Below are 5,653 nucleotides of genomic sequence, written 5' to 3'. Positions count from 1 at the left end.
AAAATTATTTTCGAAAATCATCTTTCTCTCTCATCTCCTTCTATTTTATTTATTCATCTACTAACATCTCTCCATCACTCCCCAAAAATCCGAACCCTCTCTCTCTGAGTTCAGATTTTCTCTTCTTCTTTTCTTCTACTCACATAAGGGAACCTCTATGCTGTGGTAAAAAGGATCCCTATTATTGTTATTTTTCTGCGCCCTCTTCTTTGTCATATGAGCAGGAGCAAGGACAAGAATATTCTTGTTGAAGCAGATCCAGAACCTGAAAGGACTCTAAAAAGGAAACTAAGAGAAGCTAAATTACAACAATCCAGAGATGACCTTTCAGAAATTTTCGAACAGGAAGAGGAGATGGCAGCCGAAAATAATAATAATGCAAGGAGGATGCTTGGTGACTTTACTGCACCAAATTCCAATTTACATGGAAGAAGCATCTCCATTCCTGCCATTGGAGCAAACAATTTTGAGCTGAAACCTCAGCTAGTTTCTCTAATGCAGCAGAACTGCAAGTTTCATGGACTTCCATCTGAAGATCCTTTTCAGTTCTTAACTGAATTCTTGCAGATCTGTGATACTGTTAAGACTAATGGAGTAGATCCTGAAGTCTACAGGCTCATGCTTTTCCCTTTTGCTGTAAGAGACAGAGCTAGAGTGTGGTTGGACTCTCAACCCAAAGACAGCCTGAACTCTTGAGATAAGCTGGTCACGGCTTTCTTAGCCAAGTTCTTTCCTCCTGAAAAGCTGAGCAAGCTTAGAGCTGATGTTCAAACCTTCAGACAGAAAGAAGGTGAATCCCTCTATGAAGCTTGGGAAAGATACAAGCAGCTGACCAAAAAGTGTCCTTCTGACATGCTTTCAGAATGGACCATCCTGGATATATTCTATGATGGTTTATCTGAGCTATCAAAAATGTCATTGGATACTTCTGCAGGTGGATCCATTCACCTAAAGAAAATGCCTGCAGAAGCTCAAGAACTCATTGACATGGTTGCTAATAACCAGTTTATGTACAATTCTGAGAGGAATCCTGTGAGTAATGGGACGCCTATGAAGAAGGGAGTTCTTGAAGTTGATACTCTGAATGCCATATTGGCTCAGAACAAAATATTGACTCAGCAAGTCAATATGATTTCTCAGAGTCTGAATGGAATGCAAAGTGCATCCAACAGTACTCAAAAGGCTTCTTATGCAGAAGAAGCTTATGATCCTGAAAACCCTGCAACAGTAGAGGTGAATTACTTAGGTGAACCTTATGGAAACACCTATAATCCATCATGGAGAAATCATCCAAATCTCTCATGGAAGGATCAAAGGCCTCAACAAGGCTTTAATAATGGTGGAAGAAACAGGTTTAGCAATAGCAAGCCTTTTCCATCACCCACTCAGCAACAGACAGAGAATTCTGAACAAAATACCTCTAATTTGGCAAACTTAGTCTCTGATCTGTCCAAGGCCACTGTAAGTTTCATGAATGAAACAAGGTCTTCCATTAGAAATTTGGAAGCACAAGTGGGCCAGCTGAGTAAGAGGATCACTGAAATCCCTCCTAGTACTCTCCCAAGCAATACAGAAGAGAACCCAAAAGGAGAGTGCAAGGCCATTGACATAAGCACCATGGCCGAACCTGTAAGGGAAGGAGAGGACGTGAATCCCAAGGAGGAAGACCTCCTGGGACGTCCAGTGATCAATAAGGAGCTTCCCTCTGAGGAACCAAAGGACTCTGAGGCTCATCTAGAGACCATAGAGATTCCATTGAACCTCCTTATGCCCTTCATGAGCTCTGATGAGTATTCCTCTTCTGAAGAGAATGAGGATGTTACTGAAGAGCAAACTGCTAAGTTTCTTGGTGCAATCATGAAGCTGAATGCCAAATTATTTGGTATTGAAACTTGGGAAGATGAACCTCCCTTGTTCACTAATGAACTAAGTGATCTGGATCAACTGACATTGCCTCAGAAGAGACAGGATCTTGGAAAGTTCATAATACCTTGTACCATAGGCACCATGATCTTTAAGGCTCTGTGTGACCTTGGTTCAGGGATAAACCTCATGCCCCTCTCTGTAATAGAGAAACTGGGAATCTATGGGGTGCAAGCTGCTAAAATCTCATTAGAGATGGCAGACAATTCAAGAAAACAGGCTTATGGATAAGTAGAGGACGTGTTAGTAAAGGTTGAAGGCCTTTACATCCCTGCTGATTTCATAGTCCTGGATACTAGAAAGGAAGAGGATGAATCCATCATCCTAGGAAGACCTTTCCTAGCCACAGCAAGAGCTGTGATTGATGTGGACAGAGGAGAATTGATCCTTCAATTAAATAAGGACAACCTTGTGTTTACAACTCAAGGATCTCTCTCTGCATCCATGGAGAGGAAGCAGAAAAAGCTTCTCTCAAAGCAGAGTCAACCAAAGCCCTCACAGTCAAACTCTAAGTTTGGTGTTGGGAGGCCACAACCAAACTCTAAGTTTGGTGTCAAACCCCCATATCCAAACTCTAAGTTTGGTGTTGGGAGGTCTCAACAATGCTCTGAACATCTGTGAGGCCCCATGAAAGCCCACTGTCAAGCTATTGACATTAAAGAAGCGCTTGTTGGGAGGCAACCCAATTTCTATTTATCTAACTATATTTTTCTTAGTTATATGTCTTTATAGGTTCATGATCATGAGGAGTCACAAAATAAATATAAAAATTGAAAACAGAATCAAAAACAGCAGAAGAAAAATCACACCCTGGAGGAAGCATCTGCCTGGCGTTCAACGCCAGAACAGAGCATGGTTCTGGCGCTGAACGCCCAAAATGGGCAGTATCTGGGCGCTGAACGCCCAAAATGGGCATCATCTGAGTGCTGAATGCCAGAATTGCACCCTGGAGAGGAGCTGGCGTTGAACGCCCAGAACAAGCATGGTTCTGGCGTTTAACGCCAGAAATGGGCAACAAATGGGCGTTAAACGCCCAAAATAGGCACCAACCTGGTGCTGAACACCCAGAGTTGTGTGCAAGGGCATTTTGCATGCCTAAATTGGTGCAGGGATGTAAATGCCTTGACACCTCAAGATCTGTGGACCCCACAGGATCACCTCAGGATCTGTGGACCTCACAGGATCCCTACCCACCTCACCCTCTCTTTCTCCATTCATGACCATCCCTTCTGTTTTCTATTCACCACTCACATCCATACACACATCCCTCCATCTCCTCCATATCTTCTTCTTCTTCTTCTATTCTTTCTTCTTTCGCTCGAGGGCGAGCAACATTCTAAGTTTGGTGTGGTAAAAGCATAAGCTTTTTGTTTTTTCATTACCATTAATGGCACCTAAGACTGGAGAAACCTCCAGAAAAGGGAAAGGGAAGACAAAGGCTTCCACCTCCGAGTCATGGGAGATAGAAAGATTTATCTCAAGGGGCTATAGCTCAGTGGTAGAACATGTGGCTACAAATCAAGAGATCCCTGAGATACCTCAGGGGATGCACTTCCCTCCACATAAATATTGGGAGCAAATCAACACCTCCCTAGGAGAATTAAGTTCCAACATGGGACAATTAAGGATGGAACATCAAGAGCACTCCATCATTCTTCATGAAATAAGAGAAGATCAAAAAGCAATGAGGGAGGAGCAATAAAGACAAGGAAGAGACATAGAAAAGCTCAAGAACATCATTGGTTCCTCAAGAAGGAAACGCCACCATCACTAAGGTGGATTCATTCCTTGTTCTTATTTCTTCTGTTTTTCGTTTTCTGTTATGTGCCTATCTATGTTTGTGTCTTCATTACATGATCATTAGTAGTTAGTAACTTTGTCTTAAAGATATGAATGTCCTATGAATCCATAACCTCTCTTAAATGAAAAATATTTTAATTCAAAAGAACAAGAAGTACATGAGTTTTGAATTTATCCTTGAACTTAGCTTAATTATATTGATGTGGTGACAATGCTTCTTATTTTCTGAATGAATGCTTGAACAGTGCATATGTCTTTTGAAGTTGTTGTTTATGAATGTTAAATATGTTGGCTCTTGAAAGAATGATGACTAGGAGACATGTTATTTGATAATCTGAAAAATCATAAAAATGATTCTTGAAGCAAGAAAAAGTAGCAAAGAACAAAGCTTGCAGAAAAAATATAATATAGGCAAAAAAAAATAGAAAGAAAAAGCAAGCAGAAAAAGCCAAAAGCTCTTAAAACCAAGAGGCAAGAGCAAAAAGCCAATAACCCTTAAAACCAAAAGGCAAGGGAAAATAAAAAGGATCCCAAGGCTTTGAGCATCAGTGGATAGGAGGGCCTAAAGGAATAAAATCCCGGCCTAAGCGGCTAAACCAAGCTGTCCCTAACCATGTGCTTGTGGCGTGAAGGTGTCAAGTGAAAACTTGAGACTGAGCGGTTAAAGTCAAGGTCCAAAGCAAAAAAAGAGTGTGCTTAAGAACCCTGGACACCTCTAATTGGGAACTTTAGCAAAGCTGAGTCACAATCTGAAAAGGTTCACCCAATTATGTGTCTGTGGCATTTATGTATCCGGTGGTAATATTGGAAAACAAAGTGCTTAGGGCCACGGCCAAGACTCATAAAATAGCTGTGTTCAAGAATCATCATACTGAACTAGGAGAATCAATAACACTATCTGAACTCTGAGTTCCTATAGATGCCAATCATTCTGAACCTCAATGGATAAAGTGAGATGCCAAAACTATTCAAGAGGCAAAAAGCTATAAGTCCCGCTCATATGATTGAAGCTATGTTTCATTGATAGTTTGAAATTTATAGTATATTCTCTTCTTTTTATCCTATTTGATTTTCAGTTGCTTGGGGACAAGCAACAATTTAAGTTTGGTGTTGTGATGAGCGGATAATTTATACGCTTTTTGGCATTGTTTTTAGTATGTTTTTAGTAGAATCTAGTTACTTTTAGGGATGTTTTCATTAGTTTTTATGTTAAATTCACATTTCTGGACTTTACTATGAGTTTGTGTGTTTTTCTATGATTTCAGGTATTTTCTGACTGAAATTGAGGGACTTGAGCAAAAATCAGATTCAGAGGTTGAAGAAGGACTGCTGATGCTGTTGGATTCTGACCTCCCTGAACTCAAAGTGAATTTTCTGGAGCTACAGAACTCAAAATGGCGCGCTTTCAATTGCGTTGGAAAGTAGACATCCAGGGCTTTCCAGCAATATATAATAGTCTATACTTTGCTCAAGTTTAGATGATGCAAACTAGCGTTCAACGCCAGCTCTCTGCCCAATTCTGGAGTTTAGCGCCAAAAGGGATCAAAAACCAGAGTTGAACGCCAGAAATGGATCAAAACCTGGCGTTCAACTCCACAAATGGCCTCTGCACGTGGAAATTTAAAGCTCAGCCCAAGCACACACCAAGTGGGCCTCGGAAGTGAATTTATGCATCAATTACTTACTTCTGTAAACCCTAGTAGCTAGTTTATTATAAATAGGACCTCTTACTATTGTATTAGACATCCTGGATCATATTTTGATCCTGTGATCACGTTTTGGGGGCTGGCCATCTTGGCCATGCCTGGACCTTTCACTTATGTAATTTTAACGGTAGAGTTTCTACACTCCATAGATTAAGGTGTGGAGCTCCGCTGTTCCTCAAAGATTAATGCAAAGTACTACTGTTTTCTATTCAATTCATCTTATT

The 5,653-nt window shown here is 40.7% G+C and overlaps 1 non-coding gene across 1 annotated transcript; it reads right to left on the bottom strand.

Moving 5' to 3' along the window:
* Positions 1 to 750: 750 nt before the first annotated feature.
* Positions 751 to 858, bottom strand: LOC148565613 (small nucleolar RNA R71). The gene has a single exon (XR_015884500.1). It is a non-coding gene; the product is annotated as a small nucleolar RNA R71 (small nucleolar RNA).
* Positions 859 to 5,653: the final 4,795 nt, after the last annotated feature.

Source organism: Arachis ipaensis, chromosome B5 (genome assembly GCF_059453495.1).
Source record: "Arachis ipaensis isolate K30076 ecotype BB chromosome B5, ASM5945349v1, whole genome shotgun sequence".
Taxonomy (NCBI): domain Eukaryota; kingdom Viridiplantae; phylum Streptophyta; class Magnoliopsida; order Fabales; family Fabaceae; genus Arachis; species Arachis ipaensis.
The sequence above is the reverse complement of the archived record's forward strand: the minus strand, read 5'-3'. Positions and strand labels throughout refer to the sequence as shown.